Source organism: Poeciliopsis prolifica, unplaced genomic scaffold, assembly GCF_027474105.1.
Source record: "Poeciliopsis prolifica strain line A6 unplaced genomic scaffold, Auburn_PproV2 SCAFFOLD038, whole genome shotgun sequence".
In the NCBI taxonomy this organism is placed as follows: domain Eukaryota; kingdom Metazoa; phylum Chordata; class Actinopteri; order Cyprinodontiformes; family Poeciliidae; genus Poeciliopsis; species Poeciliopsis prolifica.
The window spans coordinates 6,173,364-6,199,546 of record NW_026562413.1 but is presented as its reverse complement, the minus strand read 5'-3'; the positions used below and the strand labels follow the sequence as shown (position 1 = coordinate 6,199,546).

The window sequence follows — 26,183 nt, the reverse complement described above, 5'->3', positions numbered from 1 at the left end:
CTGGGCAACTGCCTATTTACTCCACATCAAAAACCTTCAATGAATATTTTTAAAAATATAAATAGAATATGTTAAACGTGTTTTTTTTGTTGTTGTTTTGTTTTGTTTTTAATCGTATTTTTTATTTTTTATTTATTTATTTTTTTTTTTTGGTCTTTTGTTTTGTGTCGCTGTTCCCTCCGTGGGTCCTGCGTGGTCAGGCAGCACAGAGGCAGCCAGCAGACGGCAGAAGAAAGGAGGAAGTGGAAACATCAGCACTATCTCTTCTCTTCGGGGTGGGAGGAATCGCCACTGAGTGGCACGCAAGACGCGCGCGCGCGGAGAGTCGCAGCGGCGCGCGCACACACAAACTCCGGACATCAGCGCTGTAGGGGGAAGAAGTGTCCTCCTCGACTCGACAGGTCTGTTCAGTCACGTTTCCGTTTTTTATTTTGTACATATATGTATTTGAGGCTTGCATTCTGCTTCGCCTTGCTTTGCGCTGCGTGCTAATTGCTGGCGAAGCGCGATGTTTTGGTTCTGTTTTGCCTCACAGAGGCTTTTTCTCCCCCGTGTGTGTTGGTTACATTGTAGCGGGATATTTCTGTGTTTCCTGTCGGATCTCTTCCTCTCTCTCTCTCTCCCCGCGGCTTTCTCCTTCACCCGCTGCATGTCGCTTACTTTGTGAAGTGGCCTTTAGCGGCTTTCGGGTGCCCTGTTTTGTTTTTTTTTTTTTTTTTGTGTGTGTTTGTTTTTGTGTTTGTGTGTGTGTGTGTGTGTGTGTGTGTGTGTGTGTGTGTGTGTGTGTGTGTGTGTGTGTGTGTTGACACGCACGCCTGTTGTTCTGAATGGAGAGCCGTCGCTCCGATTCCCAGCAGCTTTCAGACCCAAACGCGTTTCGGCCGCGGCGGATATGAATTAAAGTGGCGGTGGATTTGGCTCCCCGCGCTGCTTTTAGTTCTGGTTTCGTGGAACAAGTGCGCGGCGGCGGCGGCCGTGGAAGTTGCGTGTTTTTGCAGGAACGTTATGCGCAGCGAGGGAGCTGGCGATTCCCCGGGGCTTGTTTGCAGAACAAGTGCGCGTTTGTTGTTCTGGATCCAGAACGCGCAGGCACCGATAGGTGCCTCATTAACGGTCTTTAACTCCGGGCCCCTCAGGCGGGGCCGCGCTGTGGGCCACGCAGGAAAGCCGGTGAGCGTTAAAAGCCCCTCTGCTTTTGTTTTGCATCACGCCGACCCGCCTGTGCGGTGCAGTCGCGTTCTCGTCTCCTTCGCGCCTCTGCATGAGAAGTTTCCAAAGGCTTTGTCTTCCTCCCTGTCATATGCGTCAGATTTATGTGTCGAAAACTTTTTTTTCACTGCAGCACAGAAACACGATCATATGCATGTCAGTTGCTTGATGACTTCTGTAACCCATGCATTAAATCTGATCTGAGGGAAGCTTCCCCTGTTTGACCTGCTGATTTTACTGAAAGTATTTTTTTTTTCACTGCGTTTATTTAATAGGGTATATTTCACAACAAACTGATTTCAGGTGTGACAGCTTGTTGGTATGAGTAAAGCTGTTTAATGACAACGTTGATAATATAAGGTTCACTGTATCATGGCCCACACTTGAGAGCTCTAACGCCATCCGCTCTTGGGAGGCTGTGCACAAGATTTAGGGATGTATGTTCTTGGAAATGTTTGACTATTCTTTAAGAATCACACCTGTGAGGTAAGACACTAAGTGGTCTTTTGGTTTCTTCCAAAAGGATTGAGTTTCCAGTAAGTCTCCAATGAGCTTCCAAAGTGTTGAAGTGATACACAAATGATGTGAAAGGGGCGACATTAGGCAGTTTGATGTGCAGGCTATGGCCAATGATTTCATCATACTTACAATTCAAATGGACACAAGGTGACAAGCTTAAGACACTCACCTTCTTATCTGGGGTTCATAATGACAATGTATAGTAAAAACACTCCAGTGTCAAAGCAAGTGGCGCTTTAGATGTCATTTTTGGTTGTTTTGTGACCTCCTGGATGATTTTCATGCTTTGTTTAGTCTACTTCATGTAGTCAAGACAGGGATGATTTCTTGATGGTCCAGGTTTGGGAATAATGATGCTGTTTTCATTGTGGCTCCTTCCTGTGGTGGCTTCAGGACATAGCAATTCAACCAAGTAGTGCCCTTATGTTGTTTTGTGATTATCATCTGAAGTTCTAAGGTGGAAAAACAAATAGCTTGATTTATGTCTTGATAGGTTTTAACTGAAAGTCAGTATGCACCTCGTCAAACCAGTAATTCACAATCATGTCTGTATGTAAACATGTGCCTTCCATGTTTATAAAATATAAAATGCTTTCAGCATCAATTTCTTCTTATATCCCTAAAGGTTAATTGCCTGGACACAGAACAGGGCATTAAGGAAATATTACTGACTTCTTGCTTTTACCTAGAAAGCATTCATTCAAATGGCAGCTTAAAAACAGTGGAAACCGTTCCTTTCGTTATGCAACTTCAAATAACGGACAAAGTTGGAAGTTGTTCCATCTCCGTCTGTTTCTCTTCTTGTTTGCATGTTGCATTTCGTTTTTTGTTGCGTTCTCTGTAGTTTATGTACCAAAAAGAAATTACTCTTGGGAGCATACTTGTTTTGATGTATATCTGTGTAAGATGGGTTGCATTTGTTCATATGGAATGAGTGAAATAAATTACTGGTGCGCACTTTGTAAACATCTGTTTTAAATTTCAGATTTTGGATAAAATTTCAAGTCTTTTCAATTAAACGGGTTCAAGTCTGAGTTGATTCCCAAGTCACTGTTGTAAAAGACCAAGTCACAAATCACTTGACTCAAGTCCCCCACCTCTGAAATCTCCTAGTGCTGTTTCTGTTTTTGTTAGTGAGCAATAGCACTGTAGCACAGCTAGCTGTTTCAGGAAGTTAGGGCAGAACAAGAATTGAAACCCTTTGGGTCTTTGCTTCATAGCTCATGGAGTCGTTTATGGTGTGCTTAATGAATTTTGCACTTTGTGAACCACTTTGATAGTGACTTTAATGAGTGTGTTCAGTAGCTTCCTGCAGTCGCTGCTGAGGACATTCCTTTTAATACTCTTGATGTTGCTGTGATACAAGTTGATCTGGCGCTGAGTCATCAGCTGGTGGCTCAGCTGTGAAAAACTGGAGATATTGCCCTTTGCTACAGACATATGCATAAAATATAATGCATCCAAGCTGTGGAGCATTAGTTCTGACTTTGAGCACAGTTTCTATTGGGAACAAAAATATGTTTCCCTTCTTTCCCGTTTTTATGGAGACTATGCAATCTAATTCATTCTTCTGTTGGGCATCAAATGCAGACCGAGCCTCCAAGCCCCACTATGTTATTTTCTTAGCTGAATTTAAAGCAAGATTCCTTGGTTCATTTAAAAGCTTACTTTTTCTGCTAGAGCATTATCACCTCTCAGTCACCAGAGTTGTCTTGTCCATAATGTCTGTGGACCATTGAAATGCAGCAGTGTCTTTTCTTTTCCTTTGCGTGTTTGCAGACAAGAGACATCTTTACTTTAGATTAATGTGCTTTGCTTTTATGCCAATTAAAGGTTTTTCTGCACTAAACAGAAGCTACATGTACTCAATTAGCTAATCCTATTCCGTCTTACGAGACATAAATCTACTCGCTTGTCTGTTAAAGTAAAAGTAAGCATCCTGAAACAAATGATAAGCCATCACAACTCCTGGAATTGCACCGTTTCTCCCCTTCACACTTCCTTCTCTTGTTTTTAGTTATCTAAGCAACTTAGTTATAGTCTATTTACATGTCATGTTAGATACTAATGAGGCTCTTACTTTGATAGCTCGACATGCATGTTTTCTGTATCGAACCAGTCTAATGACTAAGACAAGTAAGGACCACAAAGAAAACTACAGGACTGTGTGCAGACACATCTTAGTTTCTGTGGAGGATCTGATCACAGAAAGTTATTGCTCTCTTCTTCATTTAATTAGTACATCGGGATAAAGTGTGAATTGCTGCTGCAGCTTTCTATCAGGGACATGCTTGAATGATTAAACGGTGACCCTGAGGAGTGAACTACGGGGAGATTAATTGTAAGGTCAGCGTCGTGTGGGTAGTTCTCATTTCACCAAGCTCGATAACCTTTTGTTCTACGTGATTGTGATTTCCTGTCGAGGTAGCACGATGAACTTGTAACTCACATCTTTTCAAGCTGTTCCTTAGGAATACTACTGATGGAAGCTGATGAGATACAGCATCTCAAACCGTGTTGGTCTAAAGGTGGCTTATTGCCAAGAGTTCTGACTTTGCTTCCCGGCATTTCAACTGACATTTTATTTAAACTAATGTGAAGTTTAAATGCTTTGTTTTAAACATTCAAGATATTTTAAATGCACTATATTCAATCAAAGTAGTATTACAATTTAGATTTTTTGACATGATAAACATTCAGTTTTGAACCTTACGATGACGACTTATTTGTCATCTTTGTGTGTTAGTTGATGCATATAAAATACAATGGTTAGTCTTCGCGGCCTCTTGTTTTGACTCGTATCAGAAAGTCCAGTGCGGAATTTGGAATATTATAAAATCGTTGTTTAGAGACCTTTTAGAGAAAGGTGTTTGATTTTGGCTAGTTCATAAAACTCGGCTGGTTAAGCTAAGTTGGGCAGAAGGTCCAGAAGTCTCTGGAGCTTAGCGGTCAAAAACCAAAGGTTCCCACAACATTACCGTGTTAAAAGTGTTCGGTCTTTATGCTTCTGTTACATTATACACATGGCAGATATTAAGAGTTCACCGAGTCGTGAAATAGACGTTATCTTACAGATGTGCTCAATTAAGCACTCACACCCGGACGTCTTCCTGCCTTACTGACAGGTTCTTACTTTGCCCACATAATTGTCTTTGAGATTCTCCACAGCTCTTTATTACATCAGAGATACGCAAATGGTGCAGAAAACGCCCCGTTTACAGAGGAGCACATGCAGAGTTTGAAGAGGGAAGGCTCGCCTCGGCAAAGAGCTGATGGCATTGAAACTGAAAACACTGTAATACCTCATTAAGTATTTAAACTTTTCAGGAAACAACCTTTGTAAACTTTTTTATTTCTCCTGTGTATTCTTGTAGCACTTTAGATATTTCAGTTTTCTGTTTTGTTGAGAGTATCACTTTTGTTTTTTTTTTTTGTTTTTTTTTGTGTGTGTGTGTGTGTGTGTGTGTGTGTGTGTGTGTGTGTGTGTGTGTGTGTGTGTGTGTGTGTGTGTGTGTGTGTGTGGTGGGTGGTGGTGTGTGTGCATTTTTATTTAGCCACGCCGAACAATTTGGAGAACCAGCTTTTCCTGCAATTTCTTCATAGCAAGTTTCTTGTCTTCGTATCTTTTAACAGCTTTACAATTCGAGCAACAAAATGTCTTTCCAAAAATCAACTCTGACCAGTTTTTCTATCCACAGCATGGTGCTGCCACCACCATGTTTCACGGTACATATGATGGTTTTAACATTAGTGTTCTGACCAGATCACTTCCTCCCATGTGCTTCCAGTGAACTCTCTGCAACTTTTTCAGACTTACCATTTTATTAAAATATATTAGAACAAAGGGAGCTGATAAAAAAATGCACACTTTTTTTTTAAATGGATATGTTCACATGAAGATATTGACTATCTTTCATCATTTTCTGTCAACTTAATTATGTGGATGTGTCACATAAAATCCCCTGTGAAATATACTTTTTTTTTTTTTCATGAAAAAGTTTCAAAGAGCATAAATACTTTTTTAAGGGACTGTGTGTTAAAGTTTGCCAGTTGTAGCTCACTCCTTTACTGAACAGGTATATACAGCTTAGCTGTCTGGCTTTGCATGATTCAGCGTGTCAGAAGCATCACATTTCACTTTAACAGCCACCTGAGGGACTTATATGTCAAAAAGAATGCACACCCATGCAAAAAGCAGTTTTATTAGCCTCAGCGAAGCTCATTTTCTTGTTAGCTGGCTTTCCTAAATAAATATTTCTTTACCGCTACGTGGTGTTGCACTTCCAACGACAGGAATGAACTGCCTGAGATTTAAAGAGCTAGGCAAAACGCAGCATCCTTGACTTGCATCATAAATTAAAAGCCAAACAGACGCATACAAAATTTTAAATTGAGTGCTTTGATTTCCCCCCCCCTTTTTTTTTTAGATATTGAGGTCTATTACAGAAAGTCTGATTTATGGACAGAAACTGAGTGGCTTGGATGTGTTTTTGGGGAGTGAATGTTTGTTTGCTTTACTCCTTAAGCACTTGCAGCTAATGAGTAGTAACATGTTAGATTTTATTGGGTCTCTATCTGACTCGTGACTCCCTGTTTGGCATCCTCTCACCACCTTCCAAAGTGCAGTCTTGCCAATTTCTTCCAGTTCTCATCACATTCCCCGTCCTTGCAGGTTGTTATTGTTCTCTCTTTAGCTTATTCTCCTTTGAGTGCGCGGTTTCCATCAGTTTTAACATTTGTCTCCCTCCATCTTTGGCGCTTCCCTCTATTGCACAGCCCTCATCCTTCTCCTCCTCCCCCAACCCCTTCATCCACTCTCCTTCTCAGTTGTCACTCCCCAGGGGAAGTGGAGGTATGTAAATTGTTTTCGTCTTCATTTATGCCCCGTTTGCTATCTGTCCATCTTCATGAACCGCCCCCCGCCCTCTTTTTCCCCCCCACTTAAAAGCTTAGAATCACACCATTCATTAACAGAAACAGGAAACTTCCCACAGTCTTTTTCTGCAGCAATTAAAATCGCGTGTTAAATGATAAATCTTTACAGTCTTGCGGTATCTTCTTGTCCTTAACGGATTGAAGCTCCTGGCGTTCTGTAGCTTGAAGGTGGACTCATTTGCAGTTCCAAATTGGATGAATGTTGCCTTGCATAATTGCTCCCTGTGGTATGAAGTTAATTAAAACAGCGTGTAGGTACTAAAGGTGCAATGGGACGACGCTAGACAGCCGAGCAGACAAAGGTGGGTGAGAAGACATCTCAAAGGTAATGTTGTCATGTTCTGGTCTACATTTTGCCTCTGGTAATATTCATGTAAATCAGTGCATAGCCAGAGTCCTGGGCCCTCTTTCATGTTCTCTTCCCCTCGTCTCACCACACAGGTTTTCTGTTGGAGATTGAAAGAGATAAATACTTTATCTTGTGAATCATTTCTGTCTTGATCATTATCCTCACCGAGTGATGACCCAATATTAGAAGAAATGCAACAATCAGAGGCCTTTTCTGGCCAATACCAGTATGTTTTTCCGTGAAGGTCATGGAAAAATGAACCAATTCCAGCCTTTAGTTGATTGATTGGTGCATATTTAGTTTTCACTTTTCTAGAAAATTACTCCTGGTAATTATAGTAATTCATGATGGCATTCTAAAAGGCATGCTGTGGGCCTGTTTTGCTTTTTGAAGCAAAACAGGCCCACAGCATATCCTACTTAACAGTGGACAACAGATCTTTTCCCACATTTATACCTTAAGTGCAGATCTACCTAGATAGTATGTTGCCAAAAAAATCTCAAACTTGACCATGTCTGATTAAGGATTCGAGTCATCAAGAGGTTCGACTGATAGCTGGAATAAAAAAAAAAAAAAGAGGAATAAAGGTTGTTGTGTAATATTTACCTAGTTCCATTTTTGCAGATTCAGTCGGGATGTAGCTTTGGCAGTTTGGGCAATATGGACTTAAGATAATGTAATATTTTGTTGATAATAACAAATGTGTCATGAAAAAGTATTCTTAAATTCATCACACTTTTTTTCATCAGCACTCCATAATTACCGCTCTAAAAGATGAAACGTACTAATTATCAACAGACTGTCTTTCTTGCACCAGTTACACAAATTTGTGCAGTTGTATAACTCCAACTACAAATAATATTTTGATCCCTCTGCACTTGGACTTTCCAAACTTCAGACTATGTCTACATGAAGCTAAATTTCAGTTTTACTAGGGTAACAATGTTCCTCTTCAAGATTTGTCAGATTTCCAGATGCTTTAAGCTTTTTCATTTATAAACTGATTGTAGATGTGGTTAAGTTTACATGAGTAGTAGCTGAGTAGCTACTTTCCCTGCATCATTTCCTGACTTATCAATTTATGTATAGGTGATTGGGTTTCCAATTTTGAAGAGTGGCTTGGAGAAACTGACCTCAGTATCATGCTACAAGAACATGATTATATAAAAGTAAAATTTTTTTTCTAAAGACTATTTAAAAAGTAATCACTTTTAAAAAAAAGTTTTACAGTTTGTCAAATGCTCTGTTTTTTAACAGATTGTTTGATTTACTTTTCTTTTTTTTTCACATGCTAAAATATATATTTCAGTTGATATGGAAAGCAAAAAAAAAATTGTGGACAAAATAGTTTCTAAATAAAAAAAATGTACTGCAGTGGGTCAATATTCCCAATATGACATTTTTTCCCACATTAAATTAAAATGTATTCAGATTAAAGGTTGGATTTTACACATATTTGCGTGCGAGGATGTGCTTTTGCTATCAGGGTCCGTAAGAATGGATTTCAACACCTAAGCCCTTTGCATGTAAAGCTGTGCATGCTCTTTCGCCAGGGCGTTCAGGATCTACTGTAAGTCAATCCGTGCACCCCGAGGTGGAATTTTGTGTCCCGACTTCATGCGGTGGGAAGACGGCCCAAAACACCCAGAAACTGATACAGATGCCTTTGTGTGCTTGCCCTGGCTGCTGCATTCCAGCTGCGGAGCTCGGTAAACACAGAGGGAGCGCTTTTGAACAGTGTATCTCTATATTTGTGGTATTTAGGCTTTCCCGGCTAAAAGCCTTGCAGCCTCAAACCCTACTGACCCACCATGATAAACGGTTACAGAAAGAGCCTCTCAGTCAAACGGATGAAGTTCTCCCCTCACCCCCAAAAACCAGCGTGGGATGTTTGAGATGACGTGGAATCCTGGAGTCTTTAAAGACGACCGAGTCTGTGAGGGCCGACTTGGTGTGTCCGCGCTCTCTGTTTTCGGGTTGTTCTTATGTGATGACAGTTGCACATTGTGTGATTTATAGCATTAGTGCACATGTGCTCCAGGAAGCAGAATTTTGCTGCTGTGTCAGTTTTTACTGTATAGGTGAAATGCTGTGGAGTGTGTAGGAGTTAATCGCAGGGTCTCCGCAGCAATAACCCGCCGAGTGAGTCTCTCTGTGTGCGTTTCAGTAATAGATGCTCCTTCAAACCATCTGTAATACAGCTCAACGTTTGATTAGTTATTTTCCATTGATAGCTGCTTTTATGGTTAGTTCAATTACTGTCCGTAATTTCTACTTTAAGTACCCATTCTCCTGTTTGCCCTGTTTTCGGTGTCCATGACGATCGTAAATCCTCAGACACTCAGGCAGCTCATGAGTCCTGATTTCTGTCACTTGATAGAGGTCTAAGAATCAAGCATGAATGTGTTTTTGTTAGAACATTAGTAAAGCGAAAACCCCAATAATTCTACATTGAGACGTTACAAACCTTTGCTTCTTCACACCGTTGAAGATGGTGTCTGTTCGCTCAATTGCATTTCGCAACGCAACTTGCAGACTGATATTTGAGTACTTTTCTCACTGAGGTCATCAGACATTTGTCCCATTTCCCTCTTGTATTGTGTGTCTTCGGGATGGGCGATTAAAGGCTTAGATGGAAGTAAAACAAAGTCCTTAAACATTCCCAAGGTTTAAAGGATTTCCTCTTGTAAGATCAGCAGGTGCTTGAATGCTCCCACTCACTTTAGTATCTTTTAACCCTTTGTTCAGGCGTGAAGAATTGAACAACTTCCATTTCCGGTAGTAAAAACTGGAAAAATCTTTAAATGAGTTGGTAACCTACAACATTGGAAAATCTTTGTAAAATACAAGAAAATTCTACTTTCCTTTTTGAAAAGCCCCTAAATAAATTGCTCGGCAAGGACATTAAATAAATGTAAACTCAGAACAAACTCACTGGTGAAAGCGCAGACAGTTGAGTAAGTCAGCAGATCAGAGCTGCCATTGTTGACTGCTGTCGCATCGTAAATGTGCCTGTGGTTTGCCAAATTGAAGTGAACATTTGTCTTTTGACCAGAAACTGTGAGCTTGAAGAAAAGCCTGGCAAGCTCTGAGTTGTTTTTGTTCAGAGTGAAATGGAAACCCTGCCATGAGAATGTTGACTGATATCGGTCAAATTGTTAAGCATACCACAAACTGAAGGCTAGTGCAGCAGTGGGCTTATAAGGAAAAGTAAGAGGAGTTGTATTTTTCGTGGTCTCGCTCAAAGCGCATGCTGTCTCAGTGTTTTCAGCTATGAAGTTCACCTCTGGATATTGCTCCATTTTTCAGTCACCTGGTAAGGTAAAGTTAAAACTAGGAAAACTAAATGAAAAGGGCGAATAAGAACTTACAGATTTGCAAACCTTTTCAAGACGGTGAAGGCAAATCCCAGTGAAAGGAAATTTCGATCAGGGCAGGAGACAAAATGAGTTTTTCTACAATGCTGTTTGCTAAATAAGCTATTTAATTCTTTTCAGCAGTGCCTCACTCAATGTGCATCTGGGATTAGGTTTGTGTGTCTTTTGCAACTTCACTTTTTTAAACCTGATGCCTGTTGCGTCAGGCTAAAAGTGAACTTTCCCTAGCATTAGCCTCTAACGTGCTTGAGGCAGTGGACAAAGTTTGATGTTTGTTTCTTTGTGTTGGAAGTAAAATAATGTCAGAAAAACCCTTCCCTACGTCAATATTTTGGTTTTGAGATTTTCTTTGTTTTCTGATTGTTTTCAATTTTATAACCAGAATGAACAGTGAAAAAGTAAATTATGGGACTCTGCAACCATGATGTCACCATTTCATTCCTAACAGAAGGAGAAACTATGATTTTACAATTTATTCTGTCGTTAATTTTTAAAACATCTGAAGCCTGTGTATTGATTTATTTTTTTATTTTTTTAATCACAGAGAAGCATGCTCAGTTCTGTCCTGTAAATTGAAACCATATTTCTGGAAAAATGTAATATTTTATTTCCTTAAACATACTTCATGAAAAAAAAAAAAAGAATGACACCCAAGTAAATTTGACTCCGGATTTCTTTAGAGGCGAATATTTACGAGTTCCTACAGGCTCTTTATGTCTCTTCTTTGCTTGGGTCTTTGCAAGGGTCTCTAAACCTTTGAAACTAAGCAAAGGTGGAGTATACAAGGTCAAAAGTGAAATACTTGTAAATACACTTACCAATTCTTTCTAATTAACAGTACCTTTGGTTTTTTTCGTTCATCTTTTCTTTACTGTAAATCACCTCACTTTTTCTTTAGTTTTCTCTCTATTTTATGTTCTTTTAATAGTTAATCTGCAAAACAATGATAGCAATTTGTCTTTGGGTGAACAATGTCTCTGCTCAGATTTATTGTCTCACTTGCTGTGGCCGAAAGAGAACCTAAAGTCAAGTCTCCAGATGGCTAATTGCAAAGTTTTCTATTATCTTTTTGAGTAGAGATCCCACCTATATAAATCCGGCTTTTAATTAATGTATCGCCCAAGATAACAGATTTAAACCCATTCTGTCACTACTCAAGGCCTGCCATGTGATTTAGCAGCATGTTTTTTTTTCATTAAACTAGTCAAGGCTGCAGAGGAAGGGAGAGGGAGAGATTGAGGACGAGTGGAGCGCACCTCACAACATGCCAAGGTCACCATCTCGCCTGTTCCTTTTTGCTGGAAAACTGTAAGTCTTGGACTGAAGATGTGTTGCATTATGCTGGAGCTTCTTAAGAGTCTGGAAAAATCAAAACAGAGAAGGACACCTAAAGCACTCTCTCTCTCTTTTTGATCTCACACCGTCTGTCTTTATGTCTTTCTTAAATTAACTTATTCAAAAAATAAAAACATTTTTGAATAAATTAGTGGAATGAAAAATGATCTACTTGTGTGCTTTTCCTTAGCTGCATTGACCACTCAAAGCATTTTACACTAGAGTCGCATTCAACCAGCTGAACGCACAATTGGTACGCATCCACATTGATATGCACATTTCCCTGTTCTGAGTATCCAATTAGCACTTTACTTAAAGTAATGAAGTTTTTTTTTTTTTAAATATTTGTATGAAATTTTTATTTGCCTAATAAAAATGTCAGAGGTGCAGCATGTGACATTCTTCGATGTTCAGTTTTTGTAAGCAAAATTGTTTCTGCTTCAGTTTGAAATGGTGACACTGTCATGCTATTATTGGACAATCCTGACCTGGGATTCAAACCCAGCACTTTCATAGCAAAGGCAACTGAGCTGCAGTGAATAAAACTCACCCTTTCTGCTGAATTCTTGTAACATTTTCACTGTACTTTATCTGCATTGTCTGATTTTAAGTTTTCAACATTAAAAACATGTAAATATTCCCCAGTTTCTTATCCGTTGTGCCCACACATGGAGCACCCGCGGCAGCAGCAGCAGCATTAGTCAGGACATCTGGGATAGATCCACTTGCTTAAAGCTTTATGAGTTATCTTTCTTGCTTACTGTTAAACTAAGTAGCAGCCTGAGGTGAGCTTCTGTTGTTAAACAGGCTGTGAAGTGAAACTATGGTAATCCTCGTACCCTGATGGGCCTCGGTGGCAACAAAAATTGTTGATAAGGGTTTCATCTGCAAAACGGCCACAGCCCGGATTATTCTTCTATTAGCTTTGCCAAGGATTTGCTAGCGGTCATGTTGATCTTTGACCAATGTTAAACAACAGGTCAGCAAGTGTACTTGAACTTGATTTTCTTTCAGAAGCCTAACCCAGGGACAGCTGGTATAAGTGGGCTAGTAGGGCTAAGCCGACATTTACAATGAAGTTGTTAAAATAAACAACTTAAAAATAACTACCTAAAAATACATTTTATTAATAATGTATCACATTTTGTTAAATTTTCAACAAACCTTGTGTCAAGACCCCAGGGGAAAATCCCAGGGTCTTTCCAAAGCGGTATCGAAGGGCGTGGCTAGAGGGGGCGTGGCTAGACATCACTTGTTCACGAACACTTGTTCATTTTCATTCCTCGAGGTCGGATGTGTGTGGTTATGGTTTGCCGTATATATATATATATATATATATATATTATATATATATATATATATATATATATATAATGTTTCATATATACACACATTAGCCCACCCTTCAAATATCCCCACCAACTGGCTTAACCGATATGCTAATTGGTTAAGCCAGTGGATGGATTTATTTATTTTATTTTATTTTTTTCAGGCAAGGTTGGTTCATGTTTTTATTTCCTCATGTTTATATTCTGTCTTCAGAGTTTGTGGTCATAAGAAGATGACTTTCAAATATGTCACTGGATATTTCCCTATAGTTGTTTTCCTTTTAAATTGAGTCCAACATGCAATCAGTAGCTATATAGTTTAGCTGTTATATCTTGGCTTTAACATACTGCAAGTAACAGTGGCATCAAAATCAGCAGAACAATTAAACAGGTTTGTGAGAGTAACCATTGAGGGAGCAGGTTTTTCTTCTGCTTGTTTGTACTAATCAGTGTTTGTGCTTTCTTATCGCTCCTGCCTGCTGCTGTTATGTGTACAGCTCCAGGTTTTTCCTTGCATCTGAGACTAAACATCAGTGATTGTTTTGGCTCTCTCAGACTCAGCTGAGACTCCGCCGTTTGTGGCCCGAGCAGATCCTCCATCTGTGAGCCACCTGCTTTACCTCGTGTCACCCTGGCCGCTCGGCGCTGTCCACGCATCAGACTTTCCTCCGTTTCCTGCAGATGTTGCGCACTGTCCACATGCCCGGCCCCTGATCTTGTACTTCACTGCCGTGCTGCACCGAAGGATAATGCGGCTGCATCTCGGCTCGCTGTACTCGGCGCATCGAGAGCAGAGGTACAGTAACGGCAGATGAGCTGGGCTTAATGCTGCCTCCTGGGCACGCTACTGTGTTTGTTCTTTTTGCTGTCTGAGGGAACAGGCTTAGTTCCCGGTGTTTGTATTTTTATTCATGAGTGTCTGAATTGTTTGGCTGGATTTTCCGGCACTGCAACAAGAAAGGCTAAGCTGGGAAAGGGAAGTTTTACAACAATAGCAGCAAGACTTGTTTGGACCACTGTGTACATTTAGTACCTTTATAGCAGTGATTTTGCATTAAGGGTGTATTAATGGATCCCAAGATTTTTAAAACTATAATCAGTTAAGATCTCCATTTAGGTGACTGCTTCACTTACTGTAACTCCAGATTGGAGTTAGGTGAAACCGAACAGCCGGACTTCAATTTCAAATATTTTGTAGCCGTTTATGCAACAATAGACTATTTTTTTAAACCATTGCACATTTTAATTGTGCTGTTGTTTAGACAAAGGACAGCGATTACCCACGTAGCAAATGGAGGAAGGAGGCGGTGCAACACCAGTTATCTTACTGTAGAGAAAAAACATTCTGTGAATTGAGCATTCAGAGCACTTCTGGTCAAAGTATCCGTCTGATGTAAAAAAAAAAAAAAAAAGTACAATAGTAAATAATAAAGGTAACAGAGTTTTAAGTGAACACTATTTTATGCTTACCTTTTTATTGGCAGTCTGACACAAAAAAAGTTTTTTTCATTTTCAGGGCATTTCGGCCATGAAGATCACTGGTGGCATATTACCTTTTACCTCTGTTTCCCCCACGAATAATCGCTGGCTGTTGTGTAAAGAACTACCCAATTTAAATTTGACTGCAATTTAAAGGTTCATAAAAGAGTGTTCTAACGAACTGCTGGCATTTTTGAAACTGAAATTGGTTTAAGGCTGTATAAACCCACTTTGGTTTGGCCCCCTTTCAGGTTTTAACCTCAGGTTCGGGGATAAACTAACCTGGATTTATACCACATAGTTATGTACTCCTGGTAAAATATAGACTGTTCCATCAAACGCCTCACAATGGATCGTTCTGTCATCTATAAGCAGAATTCCACGGTCTGTTTTTTCCAATTGTTTTATAATTTGTTTAGTAAATTCTGGCTAATTGGGGGCAGGAGAATCACTCTTAAAACTAACTGTATTGTGTGAATGTGATTCAAATGGTCCCAGCAGCCTTAGTTTTTAGAGCAATGCAGAATGTGGCATTAACAAGTGACAAACTAATAAGTAGTTCAATGAAAACATTAAATGACAATCTAAATAGAATTATTGTCAGACTTGTGTAAGTGATAATAACGGTCGTTGCCGCTAACATTTATAAGAATTGTTTGTGATTAACTTGATTTTCTATGTGAAACTAAACACTGAGACTGAGGAGCAACAGGTGGAGGAGGGGCAGTTTTACCTTACACTTTATTTGGAAACGTATTAAAATGGCATCAAAACACTAACAACAAAAGATGTAGCTGTTTTCAGACCGTGCCTTTTTAAAACTTGATATTTGATATGATGCCTCCTGCTTGCACAAATTTCTTTATTATTTTAGTTAGAGTCACATAATTTCAGTGACATCCTACCCGTAGAAATATAAAGCCAGACTTTAGAAATGCCCATGACTGCTTCTCATCTTTCCCCTTTTTCTTCCCTTCTCTTTCTCTGTTGCACATAAATGTGTATTGCATGTAATTAACCCATAAAAGGCAAAAAATAAGTTCTTTGAATCTTCAGCTCCTGTCCAAAAATAGTCAGCCTCCGGCCTCATTTCGTTTCTCTGCCACAGGCAGAGCCCCCACCCACAGTCGTTCTCTTTAACTTGACAATAATAGACCAGCTACAAGCAGAGCTCAAAGGAGTGGTTTTGAACTCGCTGCAGAAGGGATGAAAAGGTTTTTAGCAGCGGCCAGTCACCACACAGTTTGGGTGGAGGAGAGCTGGCACCTGCGTATGACTGACCACTTGGGTATGAAGCCTCTAAGTCGGCTGGTAAATACAGGGAAGGGAAAGTATGAGTGGTGAAAATGTTTTTTTGTAAAGAAGAAAAAAAAAAGAGAAAAGAAAAGTGGGAGCCAAACAATTAATAGAAAAGCAGCAGGGAGTTGAAAGTTAAGGAGTTGAGGGTTTGTAATTTAAAGGGCGAGGCCAGAGATGGGGCATCCGTCTGGCAAAGTGAGGGCTGTGTGGTGAGCCTGTGCACCATGCGGGACATGGAAGTTGGGAAAATAAACCAAGCAGACGAGAGCAAGCATCTCTGAGACAGAATGTAAAAAAAAAATATATATATATATATATATATATATATATATATATATATATATATATATATATATATATATATATATATATATATAAAAAAAGGAAAAACAGCACGCATGGAAAATATTTAGAAAACCAGCAAGACCATATTATTCAGAGAGCATGAGCTCATGTGTGGCTGTGTGTGTCTGAATGGCACTGATGAGCCGTTGAGAGCTGGTGAAAAAAGCGGCATGCCTCCAACAGAGCAGGCAGGCAGGCAGTCATTGAGCGTGGCAGATAGGCAAAGAGCGAGCACCGGCAGGGTGGGGAGCAGTGTTTTGGTGTGACCGGGTTCTGGAGCCGCAGAGGGCAGGGCGGTTTGTGTGTGCACCCCGAATTAAGGGGGTGGGGCGGGGGGAGTTTGAAGCACAACCGCAGCTGGGGTTGTGAGGAGGGGTGGCGAGGTGTGTGGACATGGAAGGGACAGAGAGACAGCTGGCAGGCCAAAGGGTACGTGTAACGAGGAGTGTGTGTGGCAGCCACAGTGACTCCTTTGTTCCCACTCACTTGTGCCAGTCTCAGCGAGTGGACGGCCTATCTGTGAAGTGACTGAACCCTTTCATTGCACCTAGACCAGATACACAGTCCAGCTTCATGCTCAGCCTCTGCTTGTATGAATAGGTGTGTGATACAACACATGCGACCTACCGGAGCAGACGAAACACGATGCAGAGTTTAGGAGAACTCAAGAGATGGGATGAGGTTTTAGAATTCTTTTTTTGTTTCTTTTTTTTTGCACAAAGGTTTTACAAATCGCATACTACTGTGTTTTTTTTTTAAAGCTTTTTATCCCAAACATATTAGCTTCCGACTTGCGAAATAATGGAGGAGACTCATGATTCCCACCGCTTGAATGCTGAAAGCAAAACTGCAACATCATAGGTTGTATTTCTTGCAGTATTACTATACATATAAATGTGCTGGTTACATATCATTGTTGTTATAAAGCTTGTTTTTTTTTAAATATCCAACTGGTGTTGATGTGAAACCTGTGGGGTCTTGGACCCTACTTTAAAAACCTCTATTTCAGTAAAATCTGTAATTGGTGACGAATGGCCACATCTGGACTGAATGATGTTGCAGTGACACAACTCAAAAGTTTTGGCTTTAAAACTATATTCTTAATGTTTGAAAAATTCACATAAAAATAGTCTATTGGATTTAGCAGGTGGCATTAACAGCATCTCCATTTAAAACCAGAAGATCCTAAGCACGGCTAAAGTACCGCTAAAATGATTGACATTGATTAACCTTTGCTTTCAGTGATGAACTCTTCAAAGGTTTGCTTGCCTGGATCTGATTAAGTTGCGCGTAAGATGTATCGTCATCAGGTTCAGTCTGCTTTCACCTGCAGTGTGAACGTAGCCTAAATTGAACGTTGCTTTGAAAAACTGTGCAGTTGCTATCTGTAGCAGCATTAGCCAGTAGTTGTATTTTGTCTGGGTCAGTGGAATATTGCCCCACAGATTGTTCAAAGGGCCATTTATGCTCCCATCATGCAAATCAATTGGTCCATTTGTTTCTAGCACTGCCCCTGTGTTTTTAATATTTTTATTAAGTTGGCATTGTTGTTGGAGGATGTCACCAGTTGGTACGATTTGTGTCCAAAGCAAGTTTCAGACAATGGTGATTGTAGAGGAAATGGAGAGAATCTACACTCTCAGAAAGAGAGCTGATCTGTACAGCAATCAGATTCATCACGGCATGTGGTCGGAGAAGTTCCTCCGGTTCTGTCACCGTCATCATCTTTTTTTTTTCCATTCTTTTTTTTTGTTGGTCAGATGTTAGCTTTACGACGCTACACAGCCCTCACAATTAGCAGTTGCTTATGTAACACACCAGGACAAGAACTACTTCCTGTCTTATTTAAAAATTAGAGAAAGTCGCCAAAAATGGTTAGCAAGCGCAAAACACGCAATTGAGAGACACTTTCGGTGTTTACTCCAAAATCGTTGGAGTAAAATACAATAATTGCTTAGATGCTGTCCTCCAGGCAAAGTCACACTGATGATGAGGCCACACACCCTCCATGTTTGTCTTCTCACAAGGAGTTTGTTATGACAAACGTTTTTCACCATAGATCCAATGACCATGCATTCCATAATGTTAGTGCTCCCATATTACGCTTATTACGCTCGCGATGATAGTCATCAGTGGTAACATAATTGCAGCACCAGTAGCCTGTGTCCTCGACTAATTTAATGAGTGCTGTTTGTGCAGCCTCTGGAGTTAGGGTGTAATAAAGTCTTTTTCTCTTTTTTTTTTCTTTTCTTGTGCACATGTGCACCATTTCTGTGCTGGTTTGGGAGAAAGTGTTATCACTCCCTAGAACGAGTTCATTGGGTCACATGAGAGCCATTATTTAATCCTTCTTGTATTAAAAATAACAACAACAAAAAAAAAAACAATGCGAGTGTGTGTGTTGATGTAGGCATTTATCTTTTGCTGCACAATAATGTTCTTCGGATTACCAGACGCTAATGGAGGGCGGATTTACTTAGTGGCTTATTTTCCTCTCTTCATTAAAGTTTAACCCCACAGTACCCAGTTTGTCTCTACCAGCTGCACTTTATAACAATTCTAGATGTTCGGTAAGTTTGGTGATGCTTGACTTCCTCTTCTGAGAATCTGCTACATTCATTTCAAGTAGGACATTTAAAAATAGCTATAAATCTTTGCGCATCTCAATCTAGGCTAGCTCAAGCCAACAGGGGATAGAGCATTCAAAGCTGGGCAAAATGACGGTCAAACTGGCACTGGAGTGGAGGGAATGCTCTCAAAAATGTGCAGAGTGGCAGTTCAGATCTTAACACATTTTAAAGGCACTGAAGAGGCAGCAGCGGATTATAAATTGTTGAGTTATGATTATGGCATGACCTTTTGGTTATTACATGCTTCAGTGGAGATGGTAATACTCTGAACTATTGAATTTAGCTAAGTGGAGACCATGTTTCCATGTAGAGATGTGTATAATGTCCACTGCAGTTTGTGAGAGACTGAAATATCGCTTGCAAATGACGCCAGTTCTGCCTCACCTTTTGTTTCTTTTCTAAGAAATTAAAATCGCAAATGCCCCAGACGACCATGGAAAAGATATGTATGGAAATGCGATGCATAAGTAAAATACATAGCATTTTACCAATGCGACAATGTATTTACTTCTACATCACATAAGTAAAAGGAAAAAAATGTAAACGAAACAAAGGTTTTCTCTCTCATGATCTTTTCTCTGCTGCTCACCTCACACGTTTTCTGGAGCATTTAGGTTCAGGGACTGAGTTGATTGATGGTAGAAGGTTGATGGGCAATTAGTGTAGCATTTATAATCCAAAACAATTTTTAATTTATTGTGTCAGCAATAAGTGTTACACAATAATGTTGACACACCTTTAAAGTAACCTCTGTTACTTTCACTTTTTTTTTTTTGAGAATGGCAATATGTATCAGTATTTTTTAAAACATGAATAAATACAGTTGCACTCCTTAAAATAATTGGTGGCCTATTCAGTAATAAAATTGATTTTTTTTTATTTTTATTTTTTAAACAGCAGTGTTTGTGTTTGTATGGCCCTGGCCATCACAATATTCAGTCCCAGACATGTAATCTATTTCCCAAAAAATTGCTAAATTTCATAGTGCTTTTTTATCGTCACTTATTACTTTCATAATAAACGCTTCTAGTAATCCTGAAATCTGCATCTCCCATTTCTAGTGTCCAATGTACTTTTCCTTCAGTGATTTAACTCTATATTTTATCACAATTATAACTCATAACCATTTTCTTACACAGGTAACAGAGTTTATTGAATATGTCCTGGTTTTTTCTGACAAGCTTCCCAAAAGGGCTTTGGAAAGGGAAACAGGCCCACTGATACTTCACCATGCACTCTTGATACCCTTGAACTAAGTACTTTTTTACAGTCTTGCATAAATAATAAAAATGTTTTTTATCTGATTTATTGGCTTGAAGTGCAGTATTCGAAGTGTATAATAGGAGAAAAAAAGCAAAGCAGCCACATTTGTAATGACCAAACAGCAGAAATGCCTTTATTGGACTTCATTCCTGTCCACATTTGACTCTGATGAGCTCTAGATTAAATTTTTTTAATCGCAATAACATATGAACAAATCTTCTTTCTGTGCATAGAACTGTCAGAATTTTCCCGATCACTTTTGCTGATCTAAAATGCTGAAATGGTGTAGTGTACCTGGTGTATCAACAGTTTGTCATGGAAATACTCTGACCCGGATGCACGATCCTTCACGTGACGTTCACCGCATTGCAACACATGCTGTCCTTGCTTTTGCAGTGACAGGAGGTCTTAAGCTTGTGTAATGTAACAAAGCAGATCTAAAAAAAAAAAAAGCCATCTGACCATCAGCTTAGCTGTAAACTTTTAGTTTAAGACCCAATAATTCTTTGTGATAAAAGTTGGTTTTATTACCAACTTTTAATGTATCAACACTTTTTATGCTTGCGGTATATAACTTTTTCTTCCCACAAATTTGGTCTTTAAAGTCAGTCTTTCTCATTGTATTAGAATTGAATAAGGTAGAAAAACATAATGACTTATTTATTTATTTATTTTACAATTTTACAATTTCTTACAATTTTTTTTTACTGATTATTATTTAAGGATTGCATTGCAGAGTTTGATGCTGCAGTGCTGTTTTCACCCTGGCTTCCTCTAAAATGTTTTGAGGTTCTTTAGAGTTTACATGAAAAAAAAAATCACTTTTACACAGATTTTGTGGAAAAGCTAAATATCTGTTTTACTTTGTGTTTTTTTAGGATGTCTGAACAATTTCTCACAAAGTGCTTAAAACAGCAATAGTGAAACCAGTTATGGAAATGCTTGGCTTGCAAAATTATTAAAACCTTGTGAACTTTTTCAAATGTATTTTTACGACCACAATTTTATTTGGTTTTATAAGACATGTATGTAACAAACTAAAGGGTAATTGCAAAGTGGAGGAGAAAGGGTACCAGTATATGAACTTTTTAAACTAATATATCTTTGCATTCTTTGTTAGCTTCTCCCCTCAATATTTTGCAGCACTTACTTCTGTCACTTCAACTTCTACCAGTGAGGATGGTGAGCTGTGTTGGATTAAATTGAACACAGGAATCTATTTACCCTAGTTAGTCTTAGATGACTTCTAAAGGTAGTTGTCCTGAATTTTATTTGGGGGTATGTGATTAAAAGGGGCTGTATGAATGTGAATGTCCCAATTTTCTACTACTTATCATATGCTGCTTTGATTGGTCCATCACATAAAATACCAACTAGATACAGCGAATATGTGGCATAATATGACAAAACAAAAATCATTTTTAAAAGTTGTTTTTGAGGTCATGTTGACCAAACGCTAATTAGTTTCCTTTGCCACGCTGTGCATAGAGTTATGTTTTCTCTCTAAAATGAGTGAGACTAAGCCTTCAGTTCCAGTATTGTTCTTCCATAATCCCCGCATCTCCATACTGAGACTCGCTGCCTGCTCGGAAGAGAGGGCACAGCTCATTTTCCAGCCTGGTTAATTTTTCCCGTAACGCCCGGGCTTTTTGTTTTCATTGATCAGCCGTGCCAACGCTGAGTTCCTGATGGGCAGCGATTATCTAGTTAAAGGAATATCCCTCAAGAGCTTGCTGTTTGCTGGGATCTTTAGGTTGTGTTCATCTTTTCCTGTTGTCTGGTACATTCTTCTTCCTCTGAGTTGTCTGAGTTATAATTTTAGCATATTTTGAGGAAGTGGAGCTTTAAGACTTTTTTTTTTTGTAAACTTGGAAGACTGTTGCACTTGACCTTGCTGAAGTGAACGATCCGTGCCAGTCAAAGCAGAGTGAATGGAAGATTGTTTTTCAGGAATTCTGGCCTATTTTAAGAACCAACCAGAAAGCAATTTGATTACACAATCTCTGCTTTTGTAGGGGGGATATTTTTGCTGCTGTGGGAGACTTTGTGTGAGTCAGAGTATAACAGGCATATGGAAGTGGAGAGGTATTGATTCGCCCTGCGGGAACATAGTTTGATTGGTCACACATGGCGGCGTGGGGCTGCAGCTCATCATGACGATTTAATGTCTGTCCTGATGTCTTTTTTTTTTCCACTTCTCTCAGTTTCATAATCTGAATTACATAGTAATAAATAAAACAAAAACAGTCTATATTTAAAAAGGTATTTCTGAAATGCGCCCACTTGGACTGAGAGGGGGTGTAACGGAGATGCTCTGATGCGCTGACTGTTCTGCCAAAGTAGTCAAGGTCACTCCATGATGGAGGCGATTTTTTTTTTTTTTCGTCCGTTTGTTCTTGTTGTGAATGAACAATGCTTCGGTGGTCTTTCCTAAGGACTCATCCCTCTCCACCTCCTCCAACACAGCCACACATACACTGACATATACATACATGGCTTTCACAGAGACACAATGGCACTACAGACTTGTTTCCATGACTTTTTTTCTCTAGCCAACTGAAATGCGCCATCTATCCCCTCCTTAGTCACATGACCTGACAGGTTTTTTTGTTTGGTTCCTACCATCCCCACCATATTTACCCCCCGTGTACCCCAACACGCACAGATGAAGGGCTCCAGTGAACTTTTTCAGGATGACTTGTTCCTTGAAATGTGGCCCCACAGGCTTTAATCACTATTGTCCATGGTGATCATCCAGAAAGGAGACCCTTCTCCCCCTCTGCTCTGTGCTGCTTTTGAAGCACTTTAATGTTCTCTATGTTTCGAAACAAGAGAGGTATGCTTAAACCAAGTTCAAGTTTTTAAGAAGAAATGAATTCAGAGTCCCGCATGGAGGGGAAAGTTGAGGCTGCAGTTTGAATAGACATTTCTTGACTTTGAAATACAAAGTTTTTAGTTGCTTAAATATCATCCTAGAGAAGGCAAACAACCCACTGATTCGCAAAGATATACAAAAAAAAAACTTTAAAGCTTAACTATTTTCCAGGTATACGATGACAAGATTACTTGGTAAAATCCTTTTCATAGATGATGACTATACACTGATGCATTATACTGTTTTTTAGATTCCTTTCTGTTCCTTAAAGTATCCAAGCTTTCTGATCCAGCATCATTTCTTTGGATGAGCCAAGTAAGACCGCAGAGGCCTGCAGCCAGGCCCCAGCATCTGTGGCTCTGAGGATGAACACAGCATAGCTGACATGTTTATCTCCCAAACCTCAGTCTTTAGTTGGGGTAATTTAGAATTCCCTTCTAGGAAGAGTACAATTGCAGACTTCTCTATCTGCAAATATAATTTATGTTTTATTTCTGCTTAATTAGCCACTATGTGACTTGCCAACGCTAACTTTATAAGAGATATTACTTTATATTTGCTGATTGTATTCATTTTTAAAGGTTTGCAAAAGTACTGGTACCAGTTCTACACACTTTTAAACTCTTTTCAGAAACAAACATAGTTATTTTTTTAATCCAAAAGTTCACTTTGAATTTATGAATCTGAATGGACAAGTAGATGGATGAATAACGGAAGACGAGGTGGATGGATGACATAGAAACGGAGGAATTGGCAGGTGGACAAATGGATGCACGCAAGGATGGATGGACAAATAGTTGAAAAAAAAACATATGGATGAATGATGGATGAGAAGATTGACTGATTAGATGATGGACATATAGATGAATGATTGGTGGAGGATGGACAAAGAAATGTAAGAATGACTTGTTAGACAGATATATGGATAACGGATGAACAAACATGAATGAATAGATAGAGACAGACAAAATATGGTTAAAAGTTGGTGGATAGGTACGTGGAAAATGGACGAACCAATGAATGGGCAAACATTGATTGAGGATGGACTAGTGGATGGATACGTGGTCATATGGACTGAATGATTTTTTTTTTTTCACTTTAATTTATTTTTCACCTGGAAAATGTCTCAACCCAACTCCATAGTTTTCCGTTCACCGTTTTTGTGAGTTTGTGTTTCTTGCTGTTATAAAAGCTTTCTGCTCCAGATCAGCTTTCTTGGCCACTGATTCAAACATTCCCCCAAGTCAGTCGTACTATATTCTCCTGTTTTACAGAAATACACTGTAGAGCGAGTGGGTGTTTGACCTGATTATGCTGCTTCCAAAAGGCCCGAGAGCACAGGGTCACATCGTCAGTGACTCAGTAACCCTGTGGGTTCTCCCACTATTTCACACTCGCGCTCATTCTGCCTCTTCCACACTGACAGTGAAAAGGCTTCCAGGGTAAACACCTAATTGCATGCCTCTTTTTGGTTTTAAAGCTCTCATTGCCGCCCTCGATGCTGACTGATATTGAGTTATGCAATGTGGGAGGATGGCATGTTATTTTTACATCCAAAGAGGAAAGACATTGGGTTTGAACAGAGCACATGGCCTATTGTTTTTCTGTTAGCAGGGGAATAGAGGAAAAAACAACATGTATAATAGTTACCTTACGCAATGCTCTTGAATTATGCACACTGAAAGTGGAGAAGGATTTAAATGTACTCTTTTGGTACAATGTTGCGGATTATGTTTTATAAGCTCTTAAGATATCTGAAATGATCCTGCGCAGAGATGAATCAGCGATGGATAATGACACAGTTGGACATTGTTCATTCATGAGAAATGCTTTCGGATCTATCCAGATGGTTGCTTTTGACCACTGTAATGGTCTGGCCATTTACTCAAATAATATTTATTCTTTTATGCTTTATGGGTCAAACCTTACTTCTCAGTCTCAGCCTTAACCTTGGACTTTAATGTTTCTATTATTTATTGAGAGGGTAAAGTAGGAAAGCTTTATACGCCATAGAAATGTGGAGTTGAAAGTGGCGGTGCTTATATTTTCCTTTTTTTTTAAGTTGGAAAGAAAAAGACTTGTTTGTAATCTCTTGAGGTTTGACATTAAAACTTTGGGGTTTGATTATTGGTTATCAAAAACACATTTTAAAAGTAGTCAAAAAAGTGTTAGATAATTTAAAGTAAAGTATTGTATACAACATAAAATAATGTGTAGCTTTGCTATGCGCTGATCATTTTCAGCAGAGGAAATGGAAAACCTTTTATTCTTTTTTTCTTGCCCCCTGCTAGAAATATTTGAATGTCACAACAGCAGAATCACAAAAAACATTGTTTGTTTTACAATGTCCGAGGTTTGGTATTTTTGTATGCTAATGTGTTTTCCTCATTTGATTAACCACTCACATCACCTCATAGGCATGTTGAGGTTTCTTGACTTTTCATTCAAAGTCACAAAGGTGGTTAACATTTTCTGCTATGAAATGAGGCATTCCTTTTACAACATAACTGACCACCAGTTGTTGATTTCTTTCCACCATACTCGGTCACTATTTGGAAAATCTGCTGCAGAGATTAGCATACAACATTGTTTTTCCTGCCCCATACGTAAGATTTGCATTGAAACCAAAAGCAACACGGTAGGATAGGCTGACAAAAGCACAGTTTTATGGTATTCACAAACAAACAAGTGAAATGTGATCTAATTTACCTATTTTATAGATTTTATCTATCGATTTATCTATACTGATATGACATTGTTTGTTTTTTTTTACAGGGAAAGTACTGTTTGATATTTCCATCTTGGTCACTCACTCGATTGTGTGATTATAATTGATGTTAGTAAGTGCACGTTGACATTAATGACTCCCTCTCTGAATCATAGACATTGACTTCCATCATTTCCTTTTGCATTGACATTTGCATAACTTTCATATCAGTTTTCAGCGTTTCCTTCATATTACAGACACAGAATCAAGAAAATGAAAATGTCTAAGTGACTGAACTAAGTGAAGTCTGACCGTAGCAGTGAGCATGTAATTTACAGGTAATTAACTCCCTTTGAAATGGCAAAACCAGGAAATGCAGGTATAAAGCACCCGGTGACGGTATCTATTCGGTATTTAGAAGATCAAGTATTGCATCTTTAAAAAGTGACTTCATAACTGGCTGAGCTCATGGTTCTGGAAGGTGATGTTTTGCATTTTGTCTATTCCATTTGCACAATGTTAACGCATTTTTC

General features: G+C 39.2%; 1 protein-coding gene across 5 annotated transcripts in view; it reads left to right on the top strand.

Moving 5' to 3' along the window:
* The first annotated feature begins 241 nt into the window (after nucleotides 1-241).
* elmo1 (engulfment and cell motility 1 (ced-12 homolog, C. elegans)) overlaps nucleotides 242-26,183 on the top strand; it is a 97,859-nt gene continuing 71,917 nt past the window's right edge. For 2 of the 5 annotated variants that reach the window (XM_055053730.1, XM_055053727.1), the window contains exon 1: nucleotides 242-401. The gene's annotated coding sequence lies outside the window, so the exon portion shown is untranslated. Of the gene's footprint in view, nucleotides 402-769; nucleotides 1,171-26,183 lie in introns of those variants that run through there. The other 3 variants (XM_055053733.1, XM_055053732.1, XM_055053729.1) reach the window with 2 other exon arrangements.